Below are 24153 nucleotides of genomic sequence, written 5' to 3' on the forward strand. Positions count from 1 at the left end.
GTGTCTCTTTCTTAAAGCACCTGCATCTCTCTGCTGGATGACTTGCGAGCGCTGCCAAGGAGAGCCGTCCAGATGTGCTGCCTGGATAATACTCCAGACATCTTCATCACTCTCTTTTCTTATCCTCCTTCCAACTGAAGAACTCTCTCTCTCTCTGTCTCTCTCTTTTTCTCTGTCAATGTTTGATGCAGTTGTCTACTGTGTCTCATTACTTGTGTTTATGGTTGGATGACGGAGTCTGGGTGAGATAGGGAGTGTGAAGTCAGCTAGCATAGTTATTAGACAACAGTTTTTACTGGAACTTGAAGAGGATGTTTGCCACATTGTGGGTCTGTATGGAATACGCATATGTGGTCCATGAAGTTCCATCCCTCCTCTTCATCCTATGTGGTGACGGGGAGCCAACTCATGACCCGGATTTTTGGATAGAGTCTGCTACAACATAATGGCCTTTTATTCAGTAGACTCACCAAAGACAAACAATGAGGACAGACCATCCCTGACCAATGACCACCATCGGCCCTGACCACATTCTGCTTCATCTCTAAACGTGGCACTAGTACACGCTATGGAGGGAACACCAAGTTCAGGGATGTAAGCCAACTACGCAGATCACAGCCCCTTCCGGACCCCACATGCACGCACAAGCACGCACAAACACATACACACACACACACACACACACACACCTTCCACTAGCAGGATTAGCTAATGCAAAGAGGAGATCCACATAAAACCATATGGCTCTGGGCCTGATGTTGGAAAAGCTCTCGAGATTTCGGTCTTCACAACTTTTCTTCACTTCACTCTTTCTTCCTTTCTTTCTCCCTTCATTCCCTCACTCTCTCTTTCTGTCTGTCCAGGTTAGTTTCTCCCAACACAGGTTGAGTCATCAACATGCTCTCCAGCCTCATAAAACCTACATATGTAGTCCAACGTCCTCCGAGCTAACGCTTGGAACAAAGCTTTTGGCTGGGCCACCACTTTTCTATTTCCCTTCCCTTGGAAACTGTAGAGTTGCTTGCCTGTGTTTGATGATTTATGTCCCAAATGGCACCATATTCCCTGCATAGTGCACTACTATCCCTATGAGCCCTGGTCAAAAGTAGTGCACTACATCGGGAATAGGGGGCCATTTGGGACACAGGCATGGTCGGAACCAGATGTGGTAGATGGCAGAGCTCTTCTGTTAGCACTAATCCACAGAGCTCTATAGAAGTTGTGGCCATGATGTGTGATATGTTACATTGATTTTCACAGTCTATTTGTGAACTAGTCGGTAGGTTTAACTCTCTGACTTCACCCTACTAATGGGGTACCATGAAACCAACATGGTCCTCTTGGGACAGTTCCCTGGACATGGGCTTTCTATTGCAGTGCTGTAAATTACACAATTACATTCTTCAGATTATAATAAATGTAGGATTACCCTGGCGTGGTATAGGGTTGAATCTTGGAACGTGGAAACGTGGAGGAGCCACTGACACGTATATTAGTTCTAAAGGGCCAATAACAAGAGTGTAACATTCTTGGCTACTTCCTTGGCTTGTTACTTGGCACATATTAAATATTGAACATGGAAGGGTGAAAGAGGGGGGGTGGGGGTTGGTTTGGGAAATGGCGGACTACAAAGGAATTATTCATTGACGGATGGAGACAGCAGGGAGGATAAAATCAAATCCAGATTGGACAGGAGAGCCCAGGTATTAGTCCCAAATGGCACCCTATTCCCTATTCAGTGCACTACAGAGCCCTATGGGCACTGGCAAAAAACGATGCAGTATAAAGGGAATATAGTGCCATTTGAGTCATAACCAAGGAGAAGGTTAATTAGGGATTGAGTGTCTCCACCAAGAAAGACAAGGCTCTTGGGTTGTTCTTCAGACAGTATATACACAGCAAATTCTCCAGTGTTAAAAAATAATAATAATTCACACTGAGAGTGGTAAATCAACCCTAAAAGGGTTGAGTCAGTGGACCCATATAGACACCGGAACAGTGTTAAATTAACACACTGCTTAGTGTAAAGCCTTCACATATTTCCCAGAGTGCCTTGCCTTTCGAGTAAATTGTAGAGTTACCACCCATGATTGTATTTGTTAGTGACCTAGACATAGTTGTTGCATTCATCCATTTCTGGTCCTATGGAGTTCACCAAGTGAGATCCTATGTGAATATGTTAACGTAAAGAAACAAAATTATTTAAATACAATACCATACATATTTCATAAGGCCTTATTTTACAGGGGCCGGAAACTCATACACGTCACTAGTTGTTAGTGCCACTCGGACTCAGCTCTCTGACTCGTCTGTCTTCTATTCGAGCATAACAATCAAATCAACACGACTCCTTTGACATCAATGTGGTACTAATTTGGATCATAAGAGGCAGCCGACGAACAGAGAAGGGCTCGTGTACTTGATTTACTGTCGATGCATGACAGGTATTCTGATTTTGTCAAATCCTATTTACCATCCAGTAAGTCTAAAATCGTTCCCTTTTTTCCTGTCCGAAAGAAGTGCTTGACTGACACCCCCCCCCCCCCCCCCCCAGTTTTATAATTGGAATGTGATACCAAATGAAGCAACGGTGTGCTTCAGGACAATGTGGACATCGCCGAGCGGTCCGCTAGGTTGTTTGGAGTGTTTATCCGACTAGATTCAAAGTGTCCCCCCCACTTCTAAAACCAAAGTTGTGCTGCTGGGTTATATGAACACTTCATGCCAGGCAGATCTTGAACACATTTGCTGTCCAACTAAAAGGTTGCAAAACATGGTGTGAATAAAGAGATGATTTATGGAGTGGATGTAAAATAGAATGAGATACAGATGGGGTGTACATGTTGTAAAAGACACTTGTCAGTATCCAAGAAAATCTGACACCGACTGTATGTTTATAGTCTACATTTCTACGTGATTGCCCTGTACCGTGTCACTTTCCTGGCGTTGGAATGTTCAAACATTGAAGTGGAAGGTCAATTCTCAGGAAATAGATTGATGGAAAAGGGTGGAGAGGGAAAGAGTTCAAGATCAGGGGGACAAACTCTCTTTTCTCCCAATTCCCTATATGTCCTTGGGGGCCACGCCCTGTTATGGAGGGGGATGGATGAGGAAGACAGCCAATTGTTGTTTGCATCCCAAATGTCACCCTGTTCCCTATATAATGCACTACTTTTGACCAGAGCCCTATGGTGCACTCTAGTTCACTAAATGGGGAATAGGGTGTCAGTACCTCAGTGCAGAGGGGGTGTAGACTGGACATTGATCAGAAGGAGCAGATACAGGTCAAGGTTAATCAATTCAGCCTGACCAAGTTAAGCCAATGTTACATTATGGGTCTGGAATGAGTACAAAGATGCAGTGGCATTGGGGATTTTGCATGGTATGGCGTCACGTTTTGAAATAGGGAAAAAGAGAGAGAGAGAGAGAGAGCGAAGAGGAGAGGTGCATTTTATTCTAAATCTTTGAGAGTCAAGGATTGGCCAGAGACTGAACCTAAAATCACTCTGTCACACCCTGATCTGTTTCACCTGTCCTTGTGCATGTCTCCACCCCCGTCCAGGTGTCGCCTATCTTCCACATTATCCCCTGTGTATTTATCTCTGTGTTTTCTGTCTTTCTGTCTGTCTGTGCCAGTTAATCTTGTTTGTCAAGTCAAACAGCGGTTTTCTCCTAGTGCCTGTTTTTCTCGTCCTCCTGGTTCTGACCCTTCCCTGTCCTGACTCTGTGCCCGGTTGCCTGACCATTCTGCCTGCGCCTGACCTCGAGCCTGCCTGCCGCCCTGTACCGTTTTGGACTGGTTATGAATTCTTGCCTGTCCCCGACCTGCCTTTTGCCTACTCCTTGGACTATAATAAATATCAGAGCTCAAACCATCTGCCTCCCGTGTCTGCATCTGGGTCTCGCCTTGTGCCGTTATATCTGTCTATCACCATGTTACAGTAAATACTGTATGCTCTCCAGGAAAAGCAAAACTGAACATTAAGAAGTCCTGGGGCTTGAATGCAAGACGGCCTGCTCTGAACGCTCTTCAGTCAGTCCCACTCGACCTCCTGTTGACGTGAAGGTAGTCAACACAGATTAAGGGGAGTAAGGGGAGTAAGGGGAGGACCATCCTCCTCTGTGAATTTCTTAGAGTTCAAATTGTAAGACATTATAAAAAGTTATCCTTTTTAGATAAAACTATACAAAATATAATCACATCACCGAATAACTAATTGAAACATTGAGGTCAGGGCTTTGTGATGGCCAATCTCCAATACCTTGACTTTTTTGTCCTTAAGCCATTTTGCCACAACTTTGGAAGTATGCTTGGGGTCATTGTCCATTTGGAAGACCAATTTGCAACCAAACTTTAACATACTGACTGATGTCATGAGATGTTGCTTCAATATATGCACCTCATTTTCCTTCCTCATGAAGCCATCTATTTTGTGAAGTGCACCAGTCCCTCCTGCAGCAAAGCACCCCCACAACATGATGCTGCAACCCCCATGCTTCACTGTTGGGATGGTGTTCTTCAGCTTGCAAGCATCATCCTTTTCCCTCCAAACATAACGATGGTCATTATGGCCAAACAGTTCTATTTTTGTTTCATCAGACCAGAGGACATTTCTCCAAAAAGTACGATCTTTGTCCCCATGTGCAATTGCAACTGTAGTCTGGCTTTTTTATGCCGGTTTTGGAGCAGTGGCTTCTTCCTTGCTGAGCAACCTTTCAGGTTATGTCAATATGGGACTCGTTTTACTGTGAATATAGATACTTTTGTACCTGTTTCCTGCAGCATCTTCACAGGGTCTTTTGCTGTTGATCTGGGATTGATTTGCACTTTTCGCACAAAAGTACATTATCTCTAGGAGACAGAACGCGTCTCCTCCCTGAGCGGTATGACGGCTGCGTGGTCCCATGGTGTTTATACTTGCGTACTATTGTTTGTACAGATGAACGTGTTACCTTCAGGCGTTTGGAAATTGCTCCTAAGGATGAACCAGACTTGTGGAGGTCTTGGCTGATTTCTTTTGATTTTCCCATGATGTCAAGCAAAGAGGAGCTGAGTTTGAAGGTATGCCTTGAAATACATCCACAGGTACACCTCCAATTGACTCAAATGATGTCAATTAGCCTATGTCATTTTCTGGAATTTTCCAAGCTATTTAAAGGCACAGTCAACTTAGTGTATGTACACTTCTGACCCACTGGAATTGTGATACAGTGAATTATAAGTGAAATAATCTGTCTGTAAACAATTATTGGAACAATTACTTGTGTCATGCACAAAGTAGATGTCCTAACCGACTTGCCAAATCTATAGTTTGTTAACAAGAAATTTGTGGAGTGGTTGAAAAACAAGTTTTAATGACTCCAACCTAAGTATATGTAAACTTCCAACTTCAACTGTACTTAGCTAGCAAATGTAGCTATCTAGTTTAGCCTACTGACCCTACCGAAACGTCTAGCTGTTTATGACTTTCCAGCACAACAATGGAACTCTGCCAAGTCAAGGTAAACTTTTGGTATTACTAATTTATTGCCACCGGGGCCCGCCGTTGTAACTGCTTACTGACTGTACACTAACGTTGCTGTTAATGCGTTGCTGATTGTAGCGTGTTTACTAACACGTTAGTTCTATTTTCTATGCTGACTATGACGTTACTTTAGCTAATATGGTGACAACAATGTAGGCTGTGTGTAGAGGTTTGGCTTGGAAAGGTTTTTTCACCTGGTCAAATCAAATCAAATACATTTATATAGCCCTTCTTACATCAGCTGATCTCAAAGTGATGTACAGAAACCCAGCCTAAAACCCCAAACAGCAAGCAATGCAGGTGTAGAAGCACGGTGGCTAGGAAAAACTCCCTAGAAAGGACAAAACCTAGGAAGAAACCTAGAGAGGAACCAGGCTATGAGGGATGGCCAGTCCTCTTCTGGCTGTGCCGGGTGGAGATTGTTACAGAACATGGCCAAGATGTTCAAATGTTCATAAATGACCAGCATGGTCAAATAATAATAATCACAGTAGTTGTCGAGGGTGCAGCTCGTCAGCACCTCAGGAGTAAATGTCAGTTGGCTTTTCATAGCCGATCATTAAGAGTTTCTCTACCAGTCCTACTGTCTCTAGAGAGTTGAAAACAGCAGGTCTGGGACAGGTAGTACGTCCGGTGAACAGGTCAGGATTCCATAGCCACAGGCGGAACAGTTGAAACTGGAGCAGCAACACGGCCAGGTGGACTGGGGACAGCAAGGAGTCATCATGCAAGGTAGTCCTGAGGCATGGTCCTAGGGCTCAGGTCCTCCGAGAGAACGAGAGAATTAGAGAGAGCATACTTAAATTCACACAGGACACCGGATAAGACAGGAGAAGTACTCCAGATATAACAAACTGACCATAGCCCCCCGACACATAAACTACTGCAGCATAAATACTGGAGGCTGAAACAGGAGGGGTCAGGAGACACTGTGGCCCTATCCAGCTTAACTTCAACCACCAACTTACCATCCTGAGACAAGGCCGAGTATAGCCCACAAAGATCTCCACCACGGCACAACCCAAGGGGGGAGCACCAACCCAGACAGGAAGATCACGTCAGTGACTCAACCCACTCAAGTGACGCACCCCTCCTAGGGACGGCAGGAAAGAGCACCAGTAAGACAGTGACTCAGCCCCTGTAATAGGGTTAGAGGCAGAGAATCCCAGTGGAGAGAGGGGAACCGGTCAGGCAGAGACAGCAAGGGCTGTTCGTTGCTCCAGAGCCTTTCCGTTCACCTTCACACTCCTGGACCAGACTACACTCAATAATATGACCCACTGAAGAGATTCAGTAAAGACTTAAACAACCATCAAGATTAATTGTCAGATTCAACAGAAGATCTCTCTGTTTCTTGGGACCTAGAACAAGCATCTCTGTTTTGTCCGAGTTTAAAAGTAGAAAGTTTGCAGCCATCCACTTCCTTATATCTGAAACACAGGCTTCTAAGCGAGGGCAATTTTGGGGCTTCACCATGTTTCATTGAAATGTACAGCTTTGTGTCATCCGCATAGCAGTGAAAGTTAACATTACGTTTTCTAATGACATCCCCAAGAGGTAAACTATATAGTGAAAACAATATATATATAAAACAATATAAAACAACAATAGAGTGAAAACATACAGCTGGTGTGTTGTGCATTGAAGTCCACAAGCAAAGGGAAGAGAAGGAATACAACATGGCTGTTATGAGAGTAAACTCTGTTCTCGCGTGATCAGGGGTGTATTCATTTAGCCGATTCTGTTAAACGTTTCTTAAACGGAAGCAAACAGGACAAAATGGGGATTAACATACATGAATTTGTCTAGTAGAAACTCTCGTTTGCAACTGTTGGACTAATGATTACACCCTATATCAGCTAGATGCAGGCAAGTTGGAATTGAATGTCACTGTCTGTCACTTAAATTTGTCTCTCAATCTGTGTGCACCTACATTGTAAACTTTCATTCATAGCCTAAATTGTAGCAACCTCATGATGGGAATGATAGAGTATCATGTAGTAGCCTAAACCCATCGCTGTTACATTGAACTGGGTGATTGGAATATGAATGCGAGTCATCCAATATGCTGTAATAGAAATAAGGCCATGCTCATAAAAAATGTTTTGTCCTTCCTCATCTTAAACCTGCACTGTCTGCCACACACACACACTATGCACCCTGTATTGTCCCTGAGGAGGGTTAAGTTTAGCCTTGCATGATTCATCCTGATCTCGCAATCTCACATTCTGTTTTGCCACACGGATAGTGAAACAGAATGTGACCTCACGAGATCAGGATGGTTCGTACGAGGCTAGGTTAAGTTACCATGCTTGATAAGTAAACATTTGTTTCCAAGTCCCACTGCTGCAGCTCAATTAGGAATGGCAGAATCAACCGCTAATCGGATTAGTTTAAATTGCTGGCATTTTCTTTCTCTCTAATTACTTTTGTTTGTCCCCTCTTTTCTTTCCTCTACCAGGATTTTAGATGGGTGTCTCTTCTTTCTTGTTATCACAGGCACAGATATTTTATCTCGTAAGCCATCTGGAAAGGAGAATGAAAGAGAAACAGCAAGACTGTGTTTGAAATGTCTGCCCTTTGGATGGCGTTTTGAAGCAGTAGACTGGGAAAATCACACTTAATTTATCATCCATGGGTTTTTTCTCTCTCTCGAAATGTAGCAAAGCGATAACAGAGGGTGGAAGTGGTTCAGCAAGATGCTAGTTACTTTAATTCTGTGAAAACTGGGAGTATAAAATGGAAATATTTATATCTAAAATCTTCATATAACCATTACAAAAACATTGTTGAGTTATGGAGCACTCCACTTGGGCACACTACTCAGTATATTTACAGCACACTGAGACCCGGGTCCAAAGAGTAAATCTCATTAGCTGTATATCCAAGTGTCCAAGAGCTGCAATTACTAAATTATGAATGTGAAATTAATCAGAAAAAAGGGCTGGGTGTTGGTGAGAGGGGATTCATCTCGTCCTAGTTACACCAGAGGCAAGAGGCATTATTCATGAACCCTCATTTCTCCCTTTCTGTTATACATGCACACGCACGCGCACACACACTCTCTCACAGACACACACACACACACACACACACACACACACACACACACACAGGAATGAGAAATATTACCATGAGCCGAAGAGCCAGCATTTTCTCTCTAACTCTATGGAGCCTGACAAAACACAACTGTAATTATCTAGAATTATCGATATACATATACAAACTGATGAATGACCATTGAATCGCGCCTGTGTGTGTGCACCCGTGTGTCTGTGCATGGCGTGCTTGAGGATATATGCATGTTCGCTACGGAGACTGAGTGAATGAGATTTTTTTTTAGCAAAAGGTCACCAATGAAGCTATTGTTCTGTATGGTGTCTGTTTGTGTATCTGACATTAATATATTCATGTAGCAATACTAGAAGTAGCACAAATGTTCCACACCTCACAGCGTCAGCAAGGAATTAATCTCGGAACCCAGAACCAAGCCATGAGTATGCTTCCGTGGTTCCAATGGAATGTAGCCTGAATAATCCAAACTGATATTATTTGGCACTGTCATGAAAGCTGTGCGTCAGTCGCAAATGAATGATAAAATGTTAGTTGGAGGGGTTGGGGGATTTAAAAACTGGTCAAACGCATGCACGCACACACACTTAATTGAAACAATACAGAGCTCTCATGAGGAGAAATATGTGCCACACACCGACCGATGTGCTTGGCTGTGAAAAGGAAGAGTTAGGAGAGGAACTGTTAGGAACCCTTAAAGGGATACAATCCATTACACAACCTCATAAACGTCCCCCGGAATATAAACATCACTGAAGGATGGTCTCGCTCTCTCTCAGCTTTATTGGCATGGGAAACGTGTTTATATTGCTAAAGCAAGTGAAATAAACAAACGAAAGAGAGAAGACACAAAACAACATCAATAAAAAAATATTTGAAATTAACAGTAAACATTGCAGTCACAAAGGTTTCAAAAGGATAAATACATTTCATCATCTATGTACAGTGCTTTAGCAATGTGTTAATGGTAGTACGAATAGCAGGGGAAGGTACATAAACAGATCAATATTGGTGGTATTTACAATGTTGTTTGTGCTCCGCTGGTTGCCCTTTTCTCATGGCAACGGGCCACAAATCTTGCTGCTGTGATTGAACCCTGCTGTATTTCGCCTAACAGATATTGGAGTTCATCAATGTTGGATTTGTGATCCAATTCGTTGGGTCTGTGTGATCTATAGGAAATGTGCATCTCTAATGTGGTCAAACATTTGGCAGGAGGTTAGAAAGTGCAGCTCAGTTTATACCTCATTTTATGTGCACAGCCCATCTCTCAAGAGCCAGGTCTGCCTTTGGTGGCCTCTCTCAATAGCAAGGCTATGTTAACAGAGTCTGTACATAGTAAAGGACTTTCTAAATTTTGGGTCAGTCACAGTGTTCAGGTATTCTTCCACTGTGCACTCTCTGTTAAGGGCCAGATAGCATTCCAATTTGCTCTGTGTTTAGGTTGATTCTATCCAGTGTGTCAAATATATATATTTTTGATTTCTCATAATTTGGTTGGATCTAATGTGTTGCTGTGTTGGGGCTCTGTGGGGTCTGTTTGTGAACAGCTGGCTGAAGGGACTCTTCTCTAGGTTTTTCTCTGTGTGGGCATCACTTCCTTTTAAGTGGTTGTAGAATTTAACAGCTATTTTCTGGATTTTGATGACTAGTGGGTATAGTCCTAATTCTGCTCTGCATGCATTGTTGAGTCTTGCATTGTACACAAAGTATATTTTTGCAGAATTCTGCATGCGGAGACTCAATCGGATGTTTGTCACATGTTTTGAATTATTGGTTGGTGAGTGGACCACAGACCTCACAACCATAGAGGGCAATGGGTTCGATAACTGATTGAGGTATTTTTAGCTAGATCCTAATTGGGATGTCGAATTGTATATTCCTTTTGATGGCGTAGAAGGTCCTTCTTGCCTTGTCTCTTAGAATGTTCACAGCCTTGTTAACTGTGGTGTTGATGTTTAGACCGAGGTAGGTCATTCTTTGTGTGCTCTAGGGTAACAATGTCTAGATGGAATTTGTAATTGCGGTCCTGGCTACTGGACCTTTTTTAAACACCATTATTCACTGTCAGGGCCCAAGTCTGACAGAATCTGTGCATTATATCTAGGTGCTGCTGTAGGCCCTCCTTGGTTTATGACAGAAGCACCAGATCATCTGCAAACAGTAGACATTTGATTTCCGAGTCCAGTTTGGTGAGGCCGGGGGCTGTTGACTGTTCTAGTGCCCTTGCTAATTCCTTGATATACTGTATAAGTTGAAGAGGGTGTGGCTCAAGCTGCATCCCTGTTCTCACCCCACGGCCCTGAGGAAAGAAATGTGTGTGTTTATTGTCAATTTTAACTGCACACTTGTTGTTTGTGTATATTGATTTTGTAATGTCATATGTTTTTCCCCCAACACTGCTTTCCATGCAGACCCTCATGCCAAATTGAGTCCAAAGCTTTTCTGAAATCAACAAAGCATGACAAGACTTTCTTTGTCAATAAGGGTGTGCAGAGTGTATACGTGATCTATTGTACGGTATTTTGGTAAGAAGCCTATTTGACATTTGCTCGGGACATTGTTTTCACTGAGGAAATGTTGAAGTCTGCTGTTGATGATACTGCAGAGGATTTTTCAGTGATTACTATTGATACATATTCCAATGTAATTATTAGGGTCAAATTTGTCTCCACTTTTGTGGATTGGGGTGATCAGACCTTGGTTCTAAATATCAGGGAAGATGCCAGAGCTGAGGATAATGTTGAATTTAAGAATACCCCACTTGAATACCCCGTTAAGTACCCCATTTGTGGTCTGGCATCTTCTGGCAACTTCATTATATAGTACCCGCAAAACACCAGTCTCAACGACAACAGTGAAGTGGCGCCTCTGGGATGCTGGCCTTCTAGGCAGAGTTCCTCTGTCCAGTGTCTGTGTTCTTTTGCCCATCTTAATCTTTTATTTGTATTGGCCAGTCTGAGATATGGCTTTTTCTTTGCAACTCTGCCTTGAAGGCCAGCATCCCGGAGTCGCCTCTTCACTGTTGATGTTGAGACTGGTGTTTTGCGGGTACTATTTAATGAAGCTGCCAGTTGAGGACTTGTAAGGTGTCTGTTTTTCAAACTAGACACTCTAATGTACTTGTCCTCTTGCTCAGTTGTGCACCGGGGCCTCTCACTCCTATTTCTATTCTGGTTAGAGCCAGTTTGCGCTGTTCTGTGAAGGGAGTAGTACACAGCATTGTACGAGATCTTGGAATAGCCTTCAATTTCTCAGAACAAGGATAGACTGACGAGTTTCAGAAGAACTGTCTTTGTTTCTGGCCATTTTGAGAATGTAATCGAACCCACAAATGCTGATGCTCCAGATACTCAACTAGTCTAAAGAAGACCAGTTTTATTGCTTTCTTAAACAGCACAACAGTTTTCAGCTGTGCTAACATAATTGCAAAACGTTTTTTTAATGATCAATTAAGCCTTTTAAAATTATAAACTTGGATTAGCTAACAACATGCCATTGGAACACAGGAGTGATGGTTGCCGATAATGGGCCTCTGTACGCCTATGTAGATATTCCATTTAAAAAAATCTGCCATTTCCAGCTACGATAGTCATTTACAACATTAACAATGTTTACACTGTATTTCTGATCAATTTGGTGTTATTTTAATGTTTTTTTCAAAAACAAGGACATTTCTAAGTGACCTCAAACTTTTGAACAGTAGTGTATAGTAGACACACATCGCTGGATGGGCTGGGACTACAGCTTTCTCAGTAAGACATGTCAAAGTTTATGTGGCCATAAGAAGGGAAGGGGCTTTCAGGCTGTGTTTATGAAGGATTGGACATGAGCTGACTCACTCACTGTGAGAACATGTGGTGTCTGCTAATCTTCATGTAGGTTAGTAATGTCATCGTGAATGTCTGATTACATGTGAGTGGATAAGCTGTTCTCAAGTCGTGCTTATTGAAGAATAAACCAATTTCTACATTCACCAACTTTCAAAATGCTTCACATGCATTAAATACAAGGTGACCTGCTTTATTCTCAATGCTTAAATTCACTTCAGAACTCCCCAGAAATCAAACAAAGGTATGATTTCTCTTCTTTGTTCCCAGTATCTTTAACATGTCAAATTATCTTACCACCAGACTCCCTGGGTTTCCATCTCGGCTCTTTGACTCCACTTACATGCACGTCAATCACAGTGATATATTTATCGCAAAACAAATTATTCACTCCCTCCCCAGCTAACTGAATGCCGTGTCCGCCTGCCTCCAACTCTCTGATAGGTGGGCTGCTCCCTCATTTGTCTTTGACACCCAGAACTAGTCAGCCAGCTCCACCATTCATCTCCCGTGTCACAGTTATGAGTGGGGGAAGTCCCCCAGTGAAGAACTGGGTTGTATTAGAGACTACTCAGTGCCAGCTATGTATGTTCTCTGTTAGAAAACCCTTGTCAGGACATCACAGAACAAGGCCTGTACCATCAGAGCTGGATTCAAGTAATATTTGTTTTCTTTGCCTGTCTGAAGTGTCAGATGGATGGGATTTGCCCTTTCGGGACTATTCCATTGGTTCCATTGCACCATGCAGGCAAGCTTAATCAAGCACAGCTAGAGTATTTAAAAACATATATATAATATTATTTGAACCCTAGGTCCAGTTGTTGTAAATGGGACGATCAGGGCCTCACACAATGTGAGAGGACAGTGTGCCCTGGCAGACATCACTGTTTTAGTCATAGGTCATACATTATGGGCCTACTGTATATTGTAGTTATGTGGCAGGTTGGAATAGTCATAGGTCATGTGTTAAGCTTGACTAGTCATGCACTGTAGGGGCCTATACTCTCTGTAGCAATGTGTTAGGCTTGTCTAGTCATAGAGGGGCCTATTGTGTAACTATATGGAGTTAGCTAAATGCTAGTGAGTGGTCATACTGGCCTTTCACACTGAGAACCAGTCACCAAAGAAGGATCGGTACACAGTAAGAGTTTGAACCCGTGCCCCACCTCCTCCCAACACGGACGCCCCTAAGCCGTTATGACTTGAAATAATGAAAACAGTCCAAACAAATATCTGACAGAGTGATGAAGAGTGGTTTGCATGATTTTATAAAAGAGGAAGAGAGAAAGAGAGAGAGAGAGACGGAGAGAGAGATGGAGAGAGAGAGAGAGACGGAGAGAGAGAGAGAGAGAGACGGAGAGAGAGCTGCCAAGCGACTCCTCTGGCGCTCATTACGTTTTCCTAATGAAAAATGTTTTTTTAATGATGACCTTTTGAGAAAGAAAAAAATGAAAATAAGAAAGTGAAACCTCAGCATGTCCTTTGTTCCAGGCTTTATCATTCGATCAGTCTAACTGTGCTGCTCCCTCTGCTCTGCCAATATAGTGTGTAGGGTATAAGCATGCCAACACCCTACTTTCTGAGTAGGGTGAGAGTGCAGGACCCGGTGCCCTACGAAGCGTCATCATGAGATACATCTGTATCTGACTACGATATGCTGCCTGGTGCTTCATGAGGTGGCATGAGTTCTTATGAATCTGATCCTCTGCTTTCAATATAAAATGTATATAAAACAAATAGAAAAAAATGGAATCTCCTCTCTGACGTTCATGTGATCGGCTTTGACGTCTGTTACATTCCTTGATTCCTTTAGAGATGCCAACATCCACAGAAGCAAGTTTAGTATTTTTTACTCGCGCTACACAGACAGTATATCTGGACATTGTCCCATGTGGATAAAGATTGAACCATCTCACCCTTTGGTTACAAATCGTATAGTTATGAAAATAACTACGAGGTATATCATATTATGGGGAGTCAATGACCAAACCCCCTGACGGCGCCTTGGCCAAAATATGTTATACCTCGTTCCAGCCTTCAGGAAACAGTAGCATAACTGTACGTTCCGTTTCCGTCGGTCACTCTGTGTAACATACTATGGGGGCATACAATCACGCCCCAAGGGTACCAAACTAGGAGGCCCACTGCAGCCCAAACACACACAAGTTATATCTGCTCCAAAAAGGGGTTACAGATGCCACCAGTCATCATGTGTTTTATCTGATTGTCAATCAATCACTTCAAAGGGCTCCTTTACAATGCTACCCAGGCACATTCATCCACTCACAATATTCCCAGCCTCCAAACAGTGGTGAATGGAAAAGGACATCTGCACACAACACCCCAAAAATGTAATGACATTTGGAATTGTCATTGGGTCAGAATTGATGCATTCACTGCGGTCCGCGGTCGTCTCGGTGTCGGCCTCTCATCTCTGCCTTGGCAAAATGTATGTGTTGTCAAACCACATCACATTGTGGAGCGTAGTCTATACGACCAGTTTGCTCATTTTTCATGCCTCACATGCGGTTGATGATAAATGATGGTGTAATAATGCCTACAGTTTTCTTTACATTTTTGTTTGAGTTATTGTGGTAGGCTCATGTTTTACCGGTACGCCTTACCCCCACTATTTATTTTGACGGGACACCATGCTGTACCGTACACTACCGCCTTAATTTCAACCCTGCCTATAGCCCAACTGATGCAGCAAAATGGCTATAAATAAATAGGCGGAAGCATGGGCTTGGCAATTTATTTGTGCTAATCATTAGCTTCTCAAACTCAAACTCTTTCATTCCCCCTTGTCCCCCTTTCATCATGGGTGAACTTCCCATGGCCCCTCACTTACCCCAACTGAATGAACTGCTACTATCGTTAAAGAAAAATATGGTATTGGAATACTGTATACTAATGAAAAAAATAATAATTAACACCAGCACCTGGTTTCCCTTCCATATTGAAATCAAGAAGAAGAAATAGTAAAGGAGAAATAAATCAGCTGACTGCTATGCAATTTCTATCAATAAAGACAAAAGGTGGGCCAATTTCTTCAGATTTTCTCAATTGAAATAAAATATAAATGTGGTCCTGGAAGCATTCTTAGGGTGATTGTTAGGTTGCGTAAACATGATGAGGGCTTTCCCCCTATAGTTATGGCCTTCAAATTTGTTTTCTGAACATAAGGATAGATTGGTCAGTCTGTGAAACCGTCAGGTTGCCTCTGACTGGGTAGAGAAACAGGCTTGCTTGAGCTTACTGTCTGAGGTTCAGAGAAACAGCCCTTCTCTAATTCTGCAGCCTTCTAGAAACCAGTTGTTTCAACATTTGTAACAATACCCAAGTTGTCTTTGAACACACAAAACTGAGCCCGATATAACCGTTATCAACTAAAATTTGTTTTGAGAAATAGCACTCACACACAAGATGCACATCTCATCACTATGCAATAGCAACTTTGTTCATTTGAAAAATATCATTTTCAATATCAATCTTATTAGTGCTTATAAATTGACCATGTTAAATCTGTTACAAGTTAGCTCACAGAATGAAGGGTTTGTTAAGAAGATAAAGGAGAGAGAGAAAGCTATTTCTCTGTTCTCCTTATAAGCCTTGCCCAATATTTTTGCCCCAAGCCCTCTGAAGACTGGGCCAAACCAAAAGCATAATTGGCAGCAAGGGGGATCCAATCATAAAATGAAGAATTGAGTAATACTGTATAGTGTAAAGCCACAGAAAGCCAGTAGCTACAGTGGGAAAATAATTTCCAATCAATCATGATATATTATTTTTGGGGTCAAATTGGCCTGTCTCTAATTTTGGGGGGGAGGGGGGGGGGACATGACCCCCTGCCCCTCACTGATTTCCACTGTCCCCTTAGTCACTTTATCCTGGTACCATGTCTGGGGAAACAATCAAGTTGGCCATGCTTGTTTTGACCTACCAGATCCACGATGAGAAGGTTCTAGATGGTGTACCCCTCTGTCCAGTGACTCTTGTTGGATGTAGTTGTAGATTTTCGCTTTAGCTCTATCTCTACCTGATAGATCTAGTCTCAATGTCACGACTTCTGCCGAAGTCGAAGCCTCTCCTTGTTCGGGCGGTGCTCGGCGGTCGACGTCACCGGTCTTCTAGCCATCCTTGATCCATTTTTCATTTTCCATTGGTTTTGTCTTGTCTTCCTACACACCTGGTTTCAATCCCGTTCATTACCTGTTGTGTATTTAACCCTCTGTTTCTCCTCATGTCTTTGTCAGAGATTGTTTGTATTTCTGTGTTGTATATAGTTTGTATTGGTGGGCGTCGTGTCCTCGTACCCATTTTTGTTATTTGTTACATTTAGTGTTTGGAGTATGTTTTGTTCATTGTCATTAAATAACTCCATTACACTCAGTTTGATTCTCCTGCGCCTGACTTCCCTGCCACCAAAACACACGACTCTGACACTCACGTCTGAAGGTAAGCCGTCTGGAGAGAGATACTTGGGAGGGATACTAAAGCAGACGCAGAAGTTCTGACTGAACGGACCGACATCTACTTTGTGCTGTTATAATTTATGCAATGAAATAATTTATGCTATGAAATCCTGCGATTACATTTGCGCAGTTCCCCCTCATAGCAAATAGCTGTCAAAACCATCCAAGCAATGTTCTCACGGCCTACCGTATGTGCCCACCAAGGCGGAGCTGCTGCTGGCAGTCATTGAGGGACAGAGTAGTAACTGGACAACTTGTTTTGAACCATATAGTTTTAAACATGAAAATGTACACTTACTGCACTTCTATAATCCCTAAAATATATGTAAAAATAGTGTTACTTTTTTAAATGAACCAATCACAAGTGGGGCGCCGCCTCTACCAACCTAATGGGTGGGCCGCTGCTGCCACGGCTCTAAGTCACATTCAGGAAGACAGCTTCATGCTATTAAAAGGCAGGGTTATCTACCCTTCTATTGTAGCCAAGCCAGACTGGGGCAGAGGCTGGTTTATGTTCACAGCAGCACTCCTTCTGGATTACTGCCAGAGGGACAGAGGTTGTATCCAACCTGGCACCCTATTCCCTAGTTTGGACCAGAGCCCTATGAGAGCCAGAGAGAGCCTCAGAGGCTCCACACTCAGACCAGTTCCAGAAAAAAGAACGAAGAGGAAAATTGTGTTTTTTGCTATCTGTTTTAAACCAGTTGCAGGCTGGTGGCTTCTTTTAGCACTCTGCTCTCTACACACAAGCACAAGACCGAGATGAATGTTTCCCTTGGTGAGGTAATGGGGAGATGTCCAGGAATGGATGAAAGGGACTGCGTACGTGCGTGTGTGCATGCATGTGTGCGTGTCCCTCGGATAAGGCCCTCTGCCACAGCTAACGCTGCTGTATTATACGAGTTAGGGAGCATTTAAGCGAAGGATGACTCTGTTACGTGAGCATAAGGACCAGAGACATTAACTCACAAATTGACAGCTGAAAACCAGTTGAATATATCCCATATCTCGTATGCCTGGACCGTTTCAACAGCGATATCCCACAACATAATGGTCTGTTGTCCAGTGATCTCCCAGGTCTTTATGCTATTCATCTGTGGTTGGTGTCATCGCCAAATGTGTATATTGTATTAAGACTGGGTCTGGTGTCTCTGTCCCCCACTGCTGGCCTGCTGATAGCTCAGGAATGATAAGTGGTGGGATCAGTCATTGTGTGGATATATTGATGGAGGGAAAGGAGGACAGACAGCATTATGAGCCCCACAACCACCGCTGAGCATCCAGTTTCATGACTTCAGAGAGAGCGGGTCCATTTCAAACCCCTTTTCTGGCAGAATAAAGCCTGTTTCCATCTGTGTTACACTTCCTAGGCCCAGGTGGCTGTAAGAGACACTCACAACACATATCTGATGTATTTTCACTAAAACAATGGAGGACATAGATGTGATAGACAAAGAGCATTGTTCTATTTTTTTTATCTGTAGAATTGAAGACGTCATCGCCTCTGTCACTCTTGATCATAAAGCCCGGACAAAAACAGATTCCTTGAAATGTCCTAGTCTGCTGTAGGTTGCAGATAAGCCAGTGATATTTCACAGTCAACACATCATGTTAGAGGAGCTATTTAGCCCTGGCTCACTTCATGCTCTTCTCTCAGCAGTCATATGTGCAGAGAATTCAAAACCACAACTTCATACTTCTCCAAAAAATCTTAGGTAGCCCCCTCCCCCTAACATTATGAACGAGGTGAGAGAATAGTATGATAGAAGACATTGGTTAAAAGAAGAAGAAAAACCTTTGAAAGACTAAGGTCCTGATGGATCAGTGTGGCTCCAGTAAGTGTGTGTCGTGTGACTGATCTGGGGGTTTAGCTGTTATCTTTGATGTGATGTGGTTGGGTTTGATGTTGTGTACCTGTTGGACCAAAGATGCTAGATGTGCCAGATCTCTCTCCTCATCACTTACACTACTCCCAACACTATTCCCAGATGCTTCTGAGCACAGCTGGAAAAAAGGATCTCACACCTCTTTCTCTCTCTTTCTGGCTGACACTCTTCCTCCTCCTTCTTCACATCCCCCGCTTCGAGTTAGTTTCAAAGTGGTGACTGTACTTCAACCACCTCTCTTCCCCATCCCCTCTCCACTCCTCTCCTCTTCTTCTCACACCAAAGGGAGGGAATCAAAGTTTAAAAGGTCAAAGGACCATCTTCTTGTGTCTTTGTTATTATAACGACAAGCACGAGAGAAGGACTTAATTGGTATTTTCTTTCATGCCATCATCCTCCTCCCCCACTGTTTGTTTGTGTGGCTTTGAGGGCCGTGTTGCCATGGCACCTATCTGTATTTTTCAATTGGGGCCTAATATTTTGTAACCGTTTCCCTCTCTGTTGGTCTGGAGATATAATTTCCTTTTTTCCACTCCATTTTATGGTTGGCTCTAGTGCTGCTTTCATCATATCACCCTCAGGGCTTTTACTCTTCCGATGTGACAGTGGACGTTATGATGAATGCCAGCTAGCTATCACTAAAATGACAGAACAGATGGTAGAAACACTTAAGAGGGCCATTTGTTCATTCCCATATTCTATCTGGTGTCTGTTGTGTCTACTGGCATGCCTGGGTCAGTCTCACAGAAATGTCACAGAAGTGTCATTTTTCACAAAATGTTCTCTTGAATCACTGAGATTAGGATGTCAACGGTGGGTGTAGCTGGTGCATAGAAGTCAGGCGCAGGAGAGCAGAGATGAGTGAACACAAAGTACTTTACTGAGGCAAGTAGTAAGACCAGAATGCAACAGCGTCACCAATACCAAATGCCCAAAACAAGTAAGGCAGCACACAGTACCACAAAACAAAGTACAAAGTACTGGCTGCCACAAAACACAGGTATACATAAAACCTGGCGCTAACCAGCCAGAAGCCTGCCAACCTCGACAATAAACAATACCCCACACAGACATGGAGGGAGCAGAGGGCTGTTTGTGCAGAAAAAACAGGTGTGCAGGAAAACAAGACAAAACAAATGGAAAATGAAAGGTGGAGCGGCGATGGCTAGAACACCGGTGACGTCAACCGCCGAACGCCGCCCGAACAAGGAGAGGGACCGACTTCGGCGGAAGTCGTGACATAGGATCTATACTTATCTATTTTATAATTATGTTTTATGATCAGATGGTATGCATTTTTCCAACATTTTAGCAAAATTCTCATTACCGTAACAGTTTTTGAATCCAAAAAAAGTTAGAAACAAATCAATATTTTTTTACTTTTCTCCCCTAATGAAAAGGCCTGAGTTCAACATGACACACACAAAAAAAAATCTAATGAAATTATACAATTAATATTACATTAAATCTGACTTTTTCTAAATTTGAGCTTTTCAGACGTTTCGGAAATGAGGGGGTGTTTGAGAATAAGAACCTCATTCTGAAGGCATATAAGTGAATAAATTAACTTAACTAGATGTTTTCAATATTAGGCCCCTTGCTGTCTCTGCCTGGCCGGTTCCCCTCTTTCCACTGGGATTCTCTGCCTCTAACCCTATTACAGGGGCTGAGTCACTGGCTTACTGGTGCTCTTTCATGCCGTCCCTAGGAGGGGTGTGTCACTTGTGTGGGTTGAGTCACTGATGTGATCTTCCTGTCTGGGTTCTGTACAGCACTTTGAGATATCAGCTGATGTACGAAGGGCTATATAAATACATTTGATTTGATGTTTTATTTTTATTTAGCCTTTATTTAACGAGGCAAGTCAGTTAAGAATACATTCTTATTTACAATGAGATGATGCGTCACGGTTGAGTTTTTACAGGAACTTTAAAGTGTTAAGGTAATGAAACGTGTCCACAGACAATGTGTTTATACGTAATAAACAGCTTAATGTAAACTTCAACTAGTATACACTTTTTATGATTTATTTACAAACTACAGCAACATATTTTTTTATTCAAATAAGTTACATTTTTCTAAAGAAAAAAACATGTATAAAATTACCTGAGGATTTAATCCAGACCTATTTAGGTAATAAGAATTTTGGGTGAAAATGTACAATATTCAGGCGAAAATGTCCAATGTATTTCAAATAAGACACTTTTCCAAAAACTAGACATAATTTTTGCAGATGCATCATGGTTTTGTAGCTCAATTCCCTAGACATTTTAAAACTGCTTTCATGAAAATCACCCACATAGGTATTTCTATGTCACACAATAGTAGATTATATTAGACTTTGGCTGTAGTTGTTTCCCTTGCAACTAAAATTATATAATTCCTCAAATCCATAGGTCATATTCATAGGTGTGTAAACCACTGTAAACCCCAATGTGCTGTCATTACTCAAAACTTTTGAGACATTAAGTGCAACAGGTTTCCTATCTGAGTAAAGTTACTTAAAGTGATTTTGTAGCCAATACTCAAACCAATAGATTCACTCAACAAATTCAATCAACTTTATTTATAAATCCCTTTATGCATCAGCAGATGTCACAAAGTGCTTAAACAGAACCCAGACGAAAAAACCCCAAAGAGCAAGCAATGCAGATGTAGAAGCACGGTGGCTAGGAAAAACTCTCCTGGCTGTGCCGAGTGGGGTCACTGAGCAAACACATTACGTAACCATGACCAACTCCAACATAATGGATTGTAAATTATTGGTGATGTCATGACATTACCTTCCCACAACATTGCGGCAACGTAATCTGAAGGTAATATATTAACCACCGCAATTTGGTCATCTTCCTTACCTCCTCAACACCACGTCGCAGCAACGTGATTTCATAACGTTACATTTTGGGCCCGATTATACGTCAGTGTGACTGGTATGGGTTTTTCAAGGCTGCATACACATTTGCATTGCTGTGTTTATGATATCATTTGGTTTTCCAATTGCTGTATGGCTGACACAATTTGAGCTGTGAGCATGCACCCTCAAACTGGTTTTGAATGCATAGATATACGGTCTCGACCAATTCAATGTTTAGATTGGTTTTTAAATAACACAAGTTCTCCCTCTGTTTTAAAAAAAATCATAGAGAATAAATTCCATATTTTCAGCTGGAGCGACAATATTTAGTGGTACCACTAGAGGGAGATGTTCAGAGTGTTTGCTACTGCCTGCGTTGTGCTGCACTTCACAATGCGAAGAAGCAACAAGAAGCAAGCTAACCCTGTTTTTACAGGTTTGTAATATGTTTAAGCATATTTTCATGTTTGAAATCTTCAGATAACATGTTCAACATAACTGATGAGTTTTGGTGTCATTTAGACGTGTTGTTCAAGTGTTATGAATGAGTGAAAATAAAAATAGAAATCCATTAAAAGTGAATGAAGCCAGGCTAGCTGGATAGTTTTGTGTGCAAGTCTGAGAAAAAATGGCAGCCACAATGATTTTTATTTAAAATATGAATGTTTTTAGCTTCAAATGGTTTTTGTTTGGTCAATACGTTGTTTAAAAACGGAAAAATAACAGAACTTTGGTTAAATCGCTCGGTACTACCCATACTTCTCCTCTAACTCCCAGCTAACCCCCCTTCCCCAACTTTGACAGGTCCGTCCCTAATTGCTGGTAACCGGGCTGGTCGTAGGGACAGCTCCATTGCATTCAATGAGGATCGCCCTGGCAGTAAAGATGAATGGTCTCATTAGGGAGAGATCGCTCATGCCTGAGCATGACATCCTGTTTCCACTCAGGTAAGCATCCTCCCTAGAGGCCCTTTCACTATTACAACTGCTTGAGGAGTGGTACTGGTGTTACTGCTGACGGTCTGTGTCTCTGTCAGTTACCCCCACAGTGAGGACTACACTAAACCAACCCAGTAAATGACCAATCGCTGCCCCTCCTGGTGCGACCATATCCTCATATCTCACACTGCCCATAAGTTTTGTTGATATAATGTAACATGTTATGTCTTAAATGGCCCCCGACAATAGTGGTTGATGCTTGGATTTAAGCAAAACATTTTTAGACTTCCTAAATATTCCAAATGCATAGACACAGTAATTATATTAATCTCTTCATGTATCCCCAGGTTGCTCTTTGTTCCAATACTAATACACTGAACCAAAATATAAATGCAAAATGGAACAATTTCAAAGATTTTAATGAGTTACAGTTCATATAAGGAAATCAGTCAATTGAAACAAAGGTCTCGCTTTAAATGACATTCAGCTTATAAAGGCTTCATAAATCCTTCATAATGCCTTAATAAGCACTACATAAATGTGTTACAATGCATATATAACCCTATGTCATGCTTTAAAGGGTTCATAAATGTGGCATAACTGTGACATAATCACCAATGTAAAATGTGACATAACCCACTATGTCAAATATGATATAAATGTTTGCTTTATAAAGGGTAACATGTTTTGCACATGCACAACAGGGTGGCATATGCTCTAAAGTTAAGTCATGTTAGTCACATTACACCTAATCTCGTTTCCAGACAGTCCTGCCAAAATGTGTGGAAGGTCTGGTGGACCAACACATTAAACTTGGCCTTCATTAGATAGGGTTAGGTTTAAAATTAGATTTTAAGAAGATCAATTGTGGAAATGGGCAGGGTTTAGCCATAATTATGACTTTGTGGCTGTGTTAACTAGTGACAACCAAAGGGTAATTTGGTACATGGAATTCTAAGGCCAACTTTGAATGGTTGATATCCCAGGCTTATACAGTGCATTCGGGAAAGTATTCAGACCCCTTGACTTTTTACACATTTTGTTATGTTACAGCCTTGTTCTACATGGATTAAATCATTTTTTTCCCTCATCAATCTACACGCAATACCCCGTAATGACAAAGCAAAAACGTTTTTTTTTAAATGTTTGCAGATGTATACAAAAAAAACTGGAAATATCACATTTACATAAGTATTCAGACCCTTTACTTAGTACTTTGTTGAAGCAGCGAATAACACCAAGTATTTTTACGTGTGACGCTACAAATTTGGTACATCTGTATTTGGGGAATTTCTCACCATCTTCTCTGCAGATTCTCTCAAACTCTGTCAGGTAGGATGGGGAGCGTCGCAGCACAGCTATTTTCAGGTCTCTCCAAAGATGTTCAATCCTGTTCAAGTCCGGGCTCTGGCTGGGCCACTCAAGGACATTCAAAGACTTTCCCCAAAGCCACTCCTGCATTGTCTTGGCTTTGTGCTTAGGGTCGTTGTCCTGTTGGAAGGTGAACCTTCACCCCTGTATGAGGTCTTGAGCGCTCTGGAGCAGGTTTTCACCAATGATTTCTCTGTACTTT

This window comes from Oncorhynchus mykiss, chromosome 20, assembly GCF_057628025.1.
Source record: "Oncorhynchus mykiss isolate SJ-2025 chromosome 20, ASM5762802v1, whole genome shotgun sequence".
Taxonomy (NCBI): domain Eukaryota; kingdom Metazoa; phylum Chordata; class Actinopteri; order Salmoniformes; family Salmonidae; genus Oncorhynchus; species Oncorhynchus mykiss.